Source organism: Manis javanica, chromosome 6 (assembly GCF_040802235.1).
Source record: "Manis javanica isolate MJ-LG chromosome 6, MJ_LKY, whole genome shotgun sequence".
NCBI classification, from domain to species: domain Eukaryota; kingdom Metazoa; phylum Chordata; class Mammalia; order Pholidota; family Manidae; genus Manis; species Manis javanica.
In genome coordinates, this window is record NC_133161.1 from 20,495,616 (window position 1) to 20,510,737 (window position 15,122).

General features: G+C 37.6%; 1 protein-coding gene and 1 long non-coding RNA gene across 11 annotated transcripts in view; one reads left to right on the plus strand and one right to left on the minus strand.

The window, feature by feature from the left end:
- MKLN1 (muskelin 1) overlaps positions 1-15,122 on the minus strand; it is a 375,358-nt gene that overhangs the window by 286,351 nt on the left and 73,885 nt on the right. The gene's annotated exons all lie outside the window — the stretch shown is intronic.
- The window catches only part of LOC108385954 (uncharacterized), a 95,658-nt gene that overhangs the window by 66,038 nt on the left and 14,498 nt on the right, over positions 1-15,122 (plus strand). For 4 of the 6 annotated variants that reach the window (XR_012132128.1, XR_012132129.1, XR_001850441.3 and 1 more), the window contains 3 exons: positions 6,412-6,873; positions 10,047-10,222; positions 15,017-15,078. This is a non-coding gene — a long non-coding RNA (uncharacterized lncRNA). The remainder of the gene's footprint in view (positions 1-6,411; positions 6,874-10,046; positions 10,223-15,016; positions 15,079-15,122) is intronic. The other 2 variants (XR_012132130.1, XR_012132132.1) reach the window with 2 other exon arrangements.

A 15,122-nucleotide genomic window follows, 5' to 3' on the forward strand; every position in this document is an offset into this window, starting at 1 on the left:
TCTGTTAACCCAGCTCTTACCGAGGAAAGCCATCTGAGACATAGCCAGGGAGATAAGGAAGGTTAGAGGATTTGCAGATATTCAGGGCCACTACCATGGTCTTCCAGGGCAAAGAGACCAAAATTATGGGCTTCACTCCAGACCAGTTTGCTACTCTCACCAGATCTGTCTCACAGCTCTGAACTGTTACTCTTAAGTCCAGCTAACCATCTAAAAAATTCATGATGCTGTTCACAAGGGCCTGGGTGGAGAAGGTGGGTATGGCTCCCTGCAAACTCACCCTAACTGGGGATAGATCCCAGGTAATATACTTGCTTTTGAGACGGGGGTGGGGGGCACTTCATATGAATAATGTAACATATTGTAACATTTTATTTTTATTACACATATGCTGACATTTTATTTATTTCTTAAAGTTTGTAAGAGTAGAAATTGCTTTCTTGTGCCCTAATCCCCAGGGAGAGAGAAGGTCTGATTTTGGTATCTTCTCCAAGATGGAGCCTATGAACCCATGACTATGCAAGAGGTACACAGAAATTTCAGAGGGATACGCACATTGCCCAGCACTTAGCAGAGGCTATTTTATACCTTGAAGAAGATATTTTGTAAAATCAGGCATGAAATCCCCAAAGGAAATCCTGGGGGGGCTGAACATAAACTGTAGAGGCAGTATAGTACAGGTTTCCCTAATAGCATATCCAAAAAAAAAGTAGGGCATTCCAGTGAAAACTTTTATAAGGCAAAATAGCCTAAGGAGAAGAAGTAATTGCTATTAGTTTATATGGAAGCATTTTTTAGCAGTCCCAGACCCAAAAAATAACTTCTCTTAAGCTTGTCTCATACCTTAGGACGTGTTTTGCTAATGGATGCACAAAATCAAGATAAAGCACAGATGCTCATACACACAATTCCAAGCTATGGCGGCTTGATGCTGAGATGCTGAGTATGGTTCTCAGGGAAGGAGCTTGTCTGGGCCACACCTGCTGCTGAGTGCACACTCCCTCTATAATGGCTCCCTGCAAAACAGAAGCTGAGTGCTATCTTTGCTTTTCACATTTTTTTCGTAAAAGTGAAAATCCTCTTTGGATTTCTTTTGGCTAGAGAGAACAGGTACTAATGTGGGTCTTTTGTAAAAGCAAAGTGCTGTAATATGAACTTTTGAAAAGCAGGAGTTACCTGTACAGTGGTTAAAAGGATGGATTCAGGAGTCAGGCTGTCTGGGTTCAGATTCTGATATGGCCAGTTATTAACTTGTGTGACTTTGAGCAAATCATTTAACCTCTCCAGGCCTCCAATTCCTTATCCATAAAATTCAGACAATTGTAGTTCCCAGTTCACAGGTTGTTGTTAGAATTAAACGAGATAATATTTAAAGAGTTAAATGAGTTAATAATGAAAAGCACTTAGAACACTGTCTGTCACAGCAAGAACTATTTAAGTGTTAACATTTAAGTGTTACATTCAAATCTCCAGGTCTGGAAACCTCTCCACCAAGGCTTTCAGCCGGCTCTGGTCTGCACTTCCCCTCTCATCATGCCAGTATAAGGAGACTCAGGAAAGATACCATGAGGCCTTCTCTTCAAGCACCAGGAAAGGCACTTGTGTTCTACTCTGAAGCCTAGCAACATGCATGCCAGGGCCAAGGCCAAGCCAGAGCCAACAACAGGGAGCATTGCCTGGTGCCTGGGCCAGAAATGGAATTCTTCGATGCAAATCCCTCATGCCCTTGCAGGCTCCATGCTTGTGCTGTCACTAAACACCACACTTACCTGTCCTTCATGGATACCAGGCACTAAAACAGGTTACAGAACACAAGGAAAAGCCTTAATAGAGAAAGGCAGGAAAAACAGAGAAATGAGCAGGTGGCAGGAAGAAAGATCATGGCAAGAGGAAATCAAACACACAAGGAAAAAAAGTGGAAAGGCTGAAATAAGTACAAGGGAACTTTTTTTTTCTCTCTCTATTTTTGACCAAGTGAAAGAAACAAAAACAAGAGAATAAACCAAGTAACTATCATCAGACTGAGCCAGTGAAGGCAGGGAACAGACAGCAGAACTGCAAATACATGCTGATTACCTCATACTTCCTCCTGTGCCCTACAAGCATGGCCCCAGAGCCATTTGTACACTGGCCTAATAATAATTTCATTTCACAGACTTCCTTCCACTTTTTTTTTTCCTTAGCAAAGTCCATCACAACTCTGTTTTGGGAAGTAGAAACATTATCTATCTTTAGGAAATTTAAATGCCAAAAAAGCTCAAATAAGCATAATTGAGAAGTAAAGAATAGTCGATGTGACCAGGACAAATATCAAATCACAAATATTTGAAATTCTTCCCTTTCCAGGCTCTAAGAAGAGAAGTGCCTTTGTGTGCTGAATTGGCTCACAGATGACTTTGCCTTTGTCGTGTTGCGTAGGATGTTGAATAGGGAGGATAAGCCAGAGGAAGGTCAGATATTTGTTAAGTGCCTACTATGCATCAGGCATTCTGTTAGATATTAGAAATTCAAGAGTGAGCAAAACAGATCCGTCTCTTCCCTCATTAAACTAACACTTTTTAAAATATTGTAGTAAATTACACATAACATAAATTTACCATCTTAACCATTTTTAAGTGTATGGTTCAATAGTGTTAAGTATGTTTCCACTGCTGTGCATCCAATCTCTAAAACTTGGCCATTTTGCAAAACTGAAACTATATGCCCGTTAAAGAACTCCTTTTTCCCCCTCCCCCAAGGTCTGGGCAACCGCCATTCTATTTTCTGTTCCTGTGAATTTGATTACTCTAGATTCCTTATGTAAGTGGAATCACAGTATTTGTCTTTTTGTGACTGGTTTATTTCACTTAATATTATATTCAAGGTCATTCATATTGTAGCAGGATGAATTTCCTTCCTCTTTAAGGCTGAATACTATTCCATTGTGTGTATTTGCCATTTTGTTTATCTATTCATCTTGTTGCTTCTACCTCTGGCTGTTGTGAATAATGCTGCCATGAACGTGAATGTGAGTTTACAAATACCTCTTTGAACTAACACTCTTTTAAGTTGCTTATCCCTTCATATTTAGATTATTTGCCTGTCAGTTGGCCCAACCAGATGGTTAGCTGCATAAGAACCTATACAGTGCTGGCACATAGTAGGAACTCAATAAATATTTGTTGAACAAAATAATTTATTTTTACACTCCTTAGTCACTATTGCCGCAGCTGGCTGTTTTACATATTTTAATAAATAAGTTTTGCAATTTTAATGAATGTTATTTTGATTATATTTACATACTAAGCTAGTTTATATAAGGGGATTAGAATTAAAAAATCTAAATCTTAATCAAAATTCACTTTCTTGATGAAATACCATTGACAATTCCTTCTCACTTACTTTGCTTAAAATCAACTATTGGTGCTCTTATTCCTCCCCTTCCTTTCCTTTCTTTTTGTTAAGTCTTAGCATTGCATAGATCTTAAGGACGTTATTATGTCTCCTCAGTTCATGAGACATCCTGTTGAACAAAGCGAGGAGTGGGCCTAGAGTTTGGTTTACTCAGTTCAAAGACTAAAAGTAATCTTCATTGGGGGAGGGAAGTGGGTAGAAACCAGAACCAGTTTCATTGCTTGAAACTATGGGCTGGACTGATAGCCCCCATTCCCATACAAACAAATGGGCTTATTAAGACTAAAAAAAGATTTACCACTGCCTGATCATAGGCCTTAAACAAGGGGATGATCAGGCAGAATGACAAGGCACATAACAGCAAATTGGATCAAGCAACCACAGGCCTTCATGATTGACTATATGGCATCTTTATTATCACAGTCAGAGAAAAGAAAAGATAAACCTTTTTTATTCAGGTATAATTTTCTATAAGGAAACAGGCTATACTGAAAAAATATTAGAACTAAAAAGACAACTCAGCACAGTTGCTGGGTATAAGAGCAACAAACAAAATTCAATTGCAATCCTATATCTCAGTATTTATCACATACAATATTTAATAGCAAACAAAAGACACCATTCTTAATAGCAATAAACAATGAAGTGCCTAGGAATAAATATAACATAAAATGTGAGTTTTGTGTATAAAAGATTTTTATGGAAAGAATTAACTAAAATTTGAGTAAATAGAGTCATATACCATATTCATGAATTAGAATATTCATTGTAATGAAAATGTTAGTGCCTCAAAAGTTAACATTTAATTTCAATGCAGACCCAATTTTTAAAATCCCAACCTGACTGTAAGATGAAACAATAACAAAATTCATATAGAAGAGTAAATTATTAAAACTAATGATAGTAGTTGGAGGTGCTTTTGGCTGTAAGTAATTTAATGTGGCTTAACAATAACAGGCTATTATTTCCCAACACAGGATGTCCAGCGGTAAGTAGTTTCTGTATTGGTTGATTCAGCAGCACTATATCATGGGGACCTGGGATTTCTTCATCTGCCTGCTTAGCCATTCTCAGTGTGCTGGATTCCAGCTTGTCCCCTCAGGGTGGCAATTTGGCTGTGACAGTTTCAGGCATCACATTTTCCTCCAACTCTTAAAAAGATAGGAAGGACGTCTTTTTTCTTATATACCTTTTTAAGTGAGAAAACTTACGTGTTCTATCCCTTCTCCATTCTAGCACAATTCCACCTGGGTCTCGTCGGCAAGAAATGCAACATATGCCTATGGCCAAAGCAATCCAACTGAAATGGAATTTCTATAATGGGCTTAGGCTAAGCACTATGGGATAGAATTTATGGACACCTGAAAATAACTTAGGTTCAGTTAGAAAGGAGAAAGAGACAATATCTTTTGGTCAAGTAACCAACCACAGTACCCAAAGCAATTCTGAAAAAGAATAAGCCAGGAAGTTTGCCCTCCTACATAATCAAAATTTAAAACCAGAGGTGTCATAACAAACAAGGAGTGAAAAGATGAACTATTTAATAAATATGCATTGGGACTATATATATTTCTTATTTCATATCACAAGTTTAAGTTGGTGTAAAGAGCTAAATGTGAATAGTCAAATTTCTACTTCTAGAAAAAAAAAACAGATTATCTTTACATCCTTGGACTAGAAAGAATTATTGACTAAAGCATAAAGGAATAAACAAAGAAAAAGATTGCTACATTTCACTATTTTTCTACTTGAAAGTAAAAAGACATCATCCATAAACTGAAAAAGACAGGCTTAGAATGAGAGAAGATATTTTCTCAGATGTAAAACCATCAAGGTATTAGTATTAAAAAATTACAAATAATTTCTACAAAGCAATAAGAAAAAGAAACACCTAGAAAGAAAAAGTGGCAAAGGCTATGAACAGGAAACCCACAGAAGAGAAACCCTAAAGGTCAAGAGACATGCAAGAAGATGCTTGTTCTCACTAGAAGTTAAGGGAAAACAAAATAAAATAATAAAAATGTACCACTTCTTAACAATAAGTAGGCAAACATTTTAAAATCTGAAAATACCAAAAATTAAGCAAGATGTAGAGAAACAGGACTTTAAGAAAGCAAAGTGATAATATATATTATTATAAATCTAAGACCCAGCATCTCTCTTAGGTAATTGCCAAGTTAGTGTTTCTCAACCAGGAGCAATTTTGTCCCCCAGGGAACATCTGACAAGGTTTCATTGCCACACCTGTGTGTGGGAATTGCTACTGGTATCTAGAGGGCAGAGATGAGAGGTGCTGTGAAACATCCTACTCCACAGCAAAGAATTATCCAGTCCAAAATGTCAATAATGCCAAGGTTGAGAAATTCTGGCCTAGAAAAACTCTCACATGGTGTGCACCAGGAGACTGATATTTATGTTAATTGTAGCATTGTTTGTTATAGCAAAAAACAAACTAAAAAAACAGCCTACAAGCCCATAATGCAGGAGAATGGACATGTAACATGCCTATTCAAACAAGGAAATAAAATACAATAGGTATAATTAATAAGCTAGTTCTCCAAGTTGCAACATGGATAAATCTTAAAAATGATGGCTAAAACAATGCATAGTGTTATATACAGTGTGATATGGTACTCCTTTACATTTTACAAACACAAAACAATACTATATATTGCTTTTAATATATACATACAATACAAGAGTATAAAAACATGCATGGGAATGACTAGGAACTTCAAGATAGTGACTACTTTGGGGAAGAGAAGGTGAAAAATAGACGGATGAGATCAGAGTAGTCAAAGGGTTTTAACTGTACTTGTCAGTAAGACTTTTTACAATAAACAAAAAACTGTGAAGCAAATAAGTCAAATATTAAGATTTGTGGAATATTTTATACATAGATACTTGTTAAACTATTTTTTATGTTTTTCTGTTTGTTTGAAATATTTTATAATGAAAATATCTTTAAATATTTTAAGAGTTGCATTTGCAAGAAAGATTATTCTTTATGTGTTTCAGGAGCAGAAAGTTAATGGAAGGAGCCAGTGTTTCCAGAAGAAACTGTGTTGTTCTAAAGGGAAATTAGAAAAGAGGAAGGTGACCCCTGAGTAAAGAAGAATCTATTTCACTTAAAGACCCTCCCCCAGGGATCCTTGGCAGAAAGAAAGTTGGCTTTCCTGCTGCACCAGTGATTGATAGGTTATACCTCTGTCCATGGTCCTATACCTCTGACTCAGACAACTTTAGAAGAATTCGGAGGGAAGAGCACAGATGTATTCTACATAGAATTGAGAAGCTGAGGGAAGAGGAAGTATTGTGGGTTCCAGCAGGTCTTGGTACTTGGAAAGAAGTTCTGACTGTCTGCAGTAGACGCCACCAGCAGAAAGGGATCCTGCTGGATAGCCTTCTTTGTGATAATGATGAACAGAATCTATCGGTGGAGGGAGCTTCACTTGAGTCTCAGGTGCTGAGACCTGGTTGGTAAGAATGATACTATCATCTCCCTAACATTTCATATTATTAATGAAAGGCTTTCTCATTCCTAATGCTTTTGCCATTTCTTCCGAACACACCTGTAAGACCAGTCGATATTCAACTCTGCTTTTACAGAGAAGAAGAGAGACTAACAAGCTTCTCCAATGACTTAGATTCTTTCTCTTAACCAGTATTTTAACCTAAGCCACTGGGGATAAATAAATGGTGAGAGTAGTCAACTGAGGAAGTGACTTTATGGGCATCCCAGAGTAATCGCCTATCTTTTAAAAAGAAGCAACATCTCTTCAGATCCCAGGAGGTGTTTGGCATTACATAAAGTGATATGAGCATGAAAGTACAGAACATAATGTTTGGGAACATAATGTTCCTCTAGAGACTTAAAAATTAATGCAGATACAAAACTGTTTAAAAAAATACAACGGTTGGTTGTAATAAATTAAGGGAAAACAAAGTGAAAGCTGTAAGGGCAAAAATCCCAAGCATAGTGATAAACTAGGGAACACTAAAGCAGAATATGATGAGCCAATTAACCTCAGGAGAAAAGTATGGGCAAAGTACAAGATATCCTGTGAAGTCAATTTTGCAGACTCAGTTACTCGACCACACATATAAAATCAATAGCTGTTTCAGGTGGGCCACTAGCAAAAAAAATGTTTACTGTTGTTTTCTATAGATGGAGACCAAACCATCCAGGACACAATAAAGTGTTTAGGAGAAAAAAGATATGTGGGTTGACAAACTTTTAATCTACAAAACTGGTGATCTAGTTCTGGGTGATGGCTCTAATGGAAATAGGTGCAATTGGGTTTGTAGATGCTGATTTTTATCAGCAACTAGAAGCTGTGCTAAAAGCTCAATTTGGCCTACTTTAGGTTCCCTGGGTAACTTAGCAGGGGAATTTTCATTAGGCTATTTGTTATATGTCAGAGGAGAAAATAAAGTAATACATGAAAACTGTGGCTTATAGGAAAGAAAATATCTTCATAGAAATGTGTACTCTTGGCTGTGACATTTCCCCTCCAAGGTAATGGAAAGTACTTGGAAATGTGGGAACATAACTGGTCCTTAGATTGAGCTTTCTCTGTCTCTCCAGCTTTCCTGTGTTAATAACTTCAACCTGGCTAACCTACCAGTACTAGGAGAGCCAATTTTATATATTGATGGTCAGCTTCTGAGTTGGGTTCCCTTGTGGTCACTGTAACTTTGTTCACTCTTATAATTATCTTTTCATGTTTTCTAGTATTATACAGTAATATGAAGAGATAAAAATGTCTAGAAATTTTTATCCCATTGTAGAGGAAAAGAAATTAGACAGTCACTTCCATATGGATATCTTATAGTCACCTCAAACTGAACATGGCCAGAAGAGAACTTTTCATTCCTTCCTTAATCTTCTTGTATCTAATAACAACAAGAAGCTTAAATAGAGTTTTATATTTCTCATAAACAAGACACCTGGCAATAGATGATTGCTGGTGTTGGTTCAACTCTTCAATTATACCATCAAGGACCCAGGCAATTTCTATTTTTTTTCCTACTTCACCATCCTTAACATGTTCACCTTTAATCATCATGTCTTTTGTCTTGTAGTCACAAGATGGCTGCTGTGACTCCAGACATTGTGTTGATGTTCAAGATAGCTATATCTATCCCCAGAAAGCTTTCACATAGATCTAATTAACTAGAAATGCATCACCCCTAGTTGCAAAGGAAATGGGAGATTGAGTATCTAGCAAAAGAGAATGGGATTATTATGATTGAATTACACCATTCAGGATTCTTCACTTGGACCTGGACGTATTGTGATCCTCAACAAAGTCAGAGCTCTGTTAGCAAGGAGGAAGAGAGGAACAGCTCTTGGGGAAGGAATTAACATGGTCTGCCACACTTCTTATTCCCAGCCTACCTGTTACACTAAATAGCATCACCATCCACCCAGTGCCCAAGTCAAGAAAGGAGAGAACTTTGATGCCTTTCTTTCTCTTATGTCCCCAAAATAAACCATCAGAAATTTCTGTTGATTCTACCTCACATATATATCTTCAATCCATTCTGTATTACCCCATTTTCACTACTACTATTCTATTTTAGGTCACCATTGTTCATGTGAATTACTGCAATTGCCTCTTAAAGATTTCTGTATTTTCATTTTTGCCCTCTACAATTCATTGCCGCACAGAAAATCACTTGCTTAAAACTTCCCATTGGCTTTGCACCTCACCTAAAATCCAAATTCCTTACTATGACCTTCCATGCCTTAAATCTCTAGGCTTCATCCACCCGTCCAACTTCATCTTGTACCACTTTTCCATTTGTCACTGAGTTCCTGCCATGTAAGCCTTCTTTCTCTTCCTCAAACTCAAATTAATTGCCATCTTGGGGGTCTTTGAACCATCTGTTCTATCACCTAGAGTATTCTTCATTCTGAACTTTTCACAACCAGCTTCTTGTCATTTAGATCACTGTTCAAATATCATCTCTTCAGAAAGGTCTTCCCTGGCCACTCAATCTAAAATAACTACCTGGTCATCCATCACTTCATTCTGTTTTCTTTCTCTGTATTGCACCTATTACTGTCTAACATTATCTTGTTTACATCTTTATGTATCATGCAATGAAATATAACTATTTCCCAACTCCTCTCCACACTAGAATATAAACTCCATGAGAGCAGAAACCCTGTCTGTCATGTTCACTGCTATAAAGCTTGCAGCACCTAGATCAAGACACATGCTAGGTTCTCATCAAATATCTCTGAGTGAATAAATAAATGAGGGGAAAGATTTTTAAGTGGAAACTTTAGCAATAAAAAGAACATCTGTAACATATTATCAGCATCCTTAGAGTTATCCTTTATAGAGCAAAATCACTTTGTTACAGGATATAAAATGTGTTATGCTTTAAAGACATCACAATTAATAAGCAGCACTAATTTCTTCCACCAGCCTCTTTCCTCCTGTGTCCTACTTTCCAAAGCTACACACACCACATGTACTCTTAATCTTAGCACTCTGTCAATGCAGTTATTGAACCTTCTCTGCTGACTCCTTTCCTTTTACATAATAATATGATTATACTTTCTTACCATTTTCTGAAGGTCTGGGACAATTTAACAGAAACATTTGGGCAATATCCCCCTCTCCTCCATTTTTGCTTAGGATTTCAAAAAGAGGAAAACCCAGATGTTCTTGGAAGAAGAGAAAAATACTTAGCATCTGAAATTTTCTGCCTTTTCCTGAGATTTTCATATTTCTGTACATGTTCTTCCTAAAGGCTGAAACCATTTCCACTCCCTTCACCAGAAAACCAGATTTTTCATCAGGCTGTCCTCCAGGTAAGATGTTAATAACAGAGAAATTAATACACGATCTTCCTTCATCTCCCTTTCCATGATCTTCTCAGCCCCTCCCACACCTCAATCCATAGGTGACCCTCTGTAGGCCCGGACTTCTGGATCAGCAGCCCGCCAGGCCCATAGGCTCAGCCTGCATCTCAGACCTCCAGTGTATCTGACAGTCCGTGGCACATTGAAATTGGGCAACAGAAACTTTGGGAAGTTCACATCCACACTAGGGGCACAGCATAATGCTTATCCAGCATACTCCAAAATGCCCTATGTTTAGAAACATCCCAAGTACTGCTCATAAATTATATACAAAGAATTCCTGGGTTTTTGAACTTGTGGACTTGCCAATAGAAAACAACAAAAGGATTCCCATCCCCATCTTCACTGAATATTTAAAGACAGAAGTAAACTGTTCCTCTGTACTTACCACAATCTCAGCCTCTCCCCTGTCCTCACTTGCCTTCACTGTACCCCACCCTCCACAGACACATGCACCCATGTCTAGCTCTATGTTCACACATTACCTTTTGGATATTCATAGGCCCCAGAAACATAACATGTCCCAAAACAGCCTTGGCAACATTTTTGATCCTGCACCAGTAAAATGTGAGGATGTGTACACATATGAGAATATGTATATTAAAACATAAGCCATGCACATGCATATATTTTTTAAAAACAGAGAACATGGAATAAAATAAAACAGTGAATTATTTGATTCAATACAGTTTGGGGCTTATTTCCAGATCATATCTCAGGTTAACTGGGAAACTCTGTTTCTTTATAATTATTATAATTCTAAAGAGAGGTCCCCAAGTTTCCCATCTCCTGGTTATTCATCAAACACTAATCTAGGTTCTCCCTTGAGAACCAATCTCAATACTGCTGTGAAGCGGTTTTTTCAGGTGTCATTAAAGTCCCAAATCAGTTTGCTTTAAGATACAAAAATTATCTTGGTAAGCCTGGCCCAATCAGGTGGGCACTTAAAAGAATAGTTTTCCTCAGTTGGTAGCAGAAGAGAAAGTCAAAGAAATTCCAAATGTTAAAAAGATTCAAGGATGTTCGCTGGCTTTGAAGATAAAGAAGATCATATAAGAAGGAAAGTATGTGGCCTTTAGGAACAGAGAGTAGTTCTCAGTTGACAGCCAAAAAGAAAACAGGGACTTCAGTGCTCCAGTCACAAGGAACTGGGTTCTGACAGCAATCTGAATGAGCCTGGAAACAGATGCTTCCCCAGAACCTCCAGATAAGGGTCCAGCCTGACTATACCTCCCAAATTCCACCTTGTGGGAACCTAAGCAGAGAATCCAGCCAAACCCACTCAGACTTCTGAGCAACACAACTGAGAGCTAATAAGCGAGATGTTGTTTTAACCCCCTAAGTTTGTGGTAATTTGCTCCACAGAGGTAGAAAACTAATAATTCCTTTGTTTTTCACATCTCTAAATAAATGTAATAATGTCTGGCTATGTCCAAGAAGCACTCAGAAAACAAGTATTAATAAGATTTAATTAATATGTTTTAGTTCAACAGAAAAGAAATTATTTCTAAGATGCTATGATTTTTAAATTAATTATAATACCTGTTGAGGTTCTGTCCAGGGCAATTAGACTCTTTAATCCTAGTTAGGTTTGTTTTCTCCTTTCCCTCACAATTGCAGGACAGGACTGACTTTGGGAGCTATGTCACTTGGGTTCAGAGTGTGGAATTGTTGCTTCAGGGTAACATGATTTAACCTGCAGTTCTTTCATTTCATAAAACAATGTGCCGCATTTTATAGATGCACTACTGGATACCATGTCTACAGGTCAAATATAGGGATTTTTTTTTTCTTCACTCTATTTCCCTCTCTAAAAAACTTGATCTTCACCTTAGCAAATAGGTTGAAATCCAGCAAGCTATATTCTGATCTGGAGAAAACTATGAGACTGGGCAAAAGATGATTATACCTGTTTTAATAAAAATCACCACTGAGGTAAAAGAAAACCAAAAAGTTGGGCGGGAATGTTCAGACCACATAATCATTCTCTAAGTAAACAGAGATGTGATGATGCTGAGCCTGCTAGCCCAGATTTCTCCTCTTGAGAATGGTTAGGAGCCTTGAGTTCTCTGATGAGCACAACCCCAAAACAGATCTAGTTTAAACAAAGTGATCTGGGAAAGAGTGAGAGGATGGTAGTAGTTACATAAGTGAGGTTAGATACAAGGTAAGGACAGTCCAATTTAGGGAGTAGACTTTATGTACAGGATGAGGAGAAGCTAGCTTGGTAGTTAAAAGCTGTATGATCCCAGGCAAATTATTTAAATTCCCTGAGCCTCAGTTTCCCCACATCTAAGGATAGTTTTTCAATGTTCTTACACAGGAGCTTGCACATGGAGACCTCAATAAATAATGACCGCATTAACATCATGCAATCTCATCTTTCCACCCTCATCCAAGAATCCTGGATAATCACCTCTATACTAATGGACGCTAATAGCCCTGCTAGCTAGTCCAAAGCATCATGTTCAAAGCAAAAGACTACAGGCTGGTGCCCAGGCCAGAAGTCTAATGAAAACACTCCCTGAGGGCAGGGAGGAAAAGAGAGGGAATCTGGCTATGGGAAGCTGGTGGCCCTGGTAAGGGCAGGGTACTTACGAGATTCACAGAAAGAAGGACTTGTAGGCAAATATCCACAAATTAAAATTGCTTTCTATAACAATCCAATTTTCTGACCCAATCAGTTAACAATGCCTTAGCCATTGAAAATCATATTTTCCCAACATGGTCCATTTTCTTGGCTTTCCTAAGTCATTAATTATGACCATGTTTTCCCAAATGTGGAAATTCCCCTTTGTGCAGATGCCTCTGTGGGCCAACCCTCCTTTCCTGAGAAGTCTCCACAGCACAAAAATATTTTTGTTTTCCCCAATTGCCCACAGGGAACATTTCCTCACTCTTTTTTCCCATCCTCCCTTAAAGCCCTCTGGCAATTTCCAGGAATCTAAGTAAACCAGAATCACTTAGATTACTGGAGAGCCTTTTAGATGTTCTACTTCTAAAACGGCAAAAAAGAATACTGAACTTTAACATTACTAAACCAATCTTAAGAGTTCCTTTTACTAACCAGAGGCAATGCCACTAAAATCAAAATACCTCCCACTCCTGCCTGAGAGACTCTGGAACTTGGGAGCTTAAATTATAAACAGAGGTGGTCAAAGTGATTATCCTGATATAAATGTCATTTTATAAAATGTGCTTCATACACATTAAAAGCCTATACAAATGTAGGTGTTTGGCACCAAAGTGGGTATATAATATGAATAGGGAGTGATTATTGAAATCGTGAAAATTTGTTGGACAATTTACCCCAGTTACCTTATTCATCTTCAGGGCTTACAAAGTGCTTTGTGCAGACCTGACGACAGTATAGCTACTTGAGATACTTTGTCCTTTCCAGAACATTCATCAAGAAGTGTTTCTGTGCCAGACACTAAATTTAGTTGGTGGGGAGTGGGTGGTAGAGTGATGAATCACATTGGCTCTCTGCCTTCTAGGTCTTCATTATCTAGTAAAGAAGCTATGATATACATACTACCAAGTGGTTTTCAACCACAGGCAATTTTGCCTCCCCCTCACCCCCAGGAGATTTAGCAATACCTGGAGGTATTTTTTTATTATCAGAACTAGAAGTGGGGGTGCTACTGGCATCTAATGGAAAGAGGCAAAGAATGCTGCCAAACATCTGAAAATGCACAGGATAGCCACCCACAACAAAGAATTATCTAGTCCAAAATATCAACAGTGGCAAAGTTGAGAAATCCTGAACTAGCTGTATTATTAGCTTAAACAAAGGGCTTGATTGATTGATTGATTGATTGATTGGTGTTGGTCAGCATGGAAAATGATTTTTCACCCTAAGACCCCGGTCACTCTGAATTTGTGCCTGTGCTAAACCTATTATAACTGTTAAAAATCTTTTGAATAAATGAGTAAATGTAGACAGGTACTGAATAAAGCATGAGATAAAATGTCATTAGTCAAAATGAATGGTGATTTAGAGTGAATTGTTAACCCAGGAGGACAAGTTTTTCTAGCATGATGCCAAGCATATAGTACCCGCTCAGTGAATGGGAACTGAACATACTCAAATAGCCTAGCAACACTCACGTGCTTAAAGCTTAAAGTGCACAATTTTGAAGAATATTATGATTAAAGCTGTCCTAGAAGTAGCCTTTCTTCTTGGAAATCCTTTACTGTAGACTGCTCGAGTGGCATACTGTACCATAAAGGGATAAAGCTATGAATTTTTAATACTATTGTAGCATTCAAAATTTTCACTAATTCAAATTGGTCCTTTCTCTAATGTGCCTAATTAGTGAATGTGAAGTATGAAATTTCAAACACTGAAAAATTGAGGTGACCAGTAATGAATTTAGGGAAGGAGGAAGAGGTGTTGTTGAAGTGTGGCCTTAATTCCTTTGCATGAAATGTGGCTCCTGCTCTTTATTTAATATTAAAGTAAAAACAAGTAGCAGAGCCATGGACTTTGCACTTATTGCTTGATATACATAAGTATGAATACTATGAGAATGGTTAAATACCACCTCAGTTAAGGATCAATTAAATTTAGATTATATCTTTAAATTAGAACATGTCAGTGGAAAAATATGATTTAATTTACTAAAATTATTTATACTTTTTCTTCTGGTAAAATGATCAGGCGGTTTATAAGATAAAGTTATTATTGCACAGAAAATCTGTACTTTTGATTAAGCAGTTCCCTTCAATCCTGATATGCAGGTTGCCAAGGAAATATTGGCTTTCTTCCACCTATTTGACCTGTATTTCCTCAATATAAGTTGGTGAGTATGTGAAACAGCATCTAATTTTGTATTAGCATTAGTCA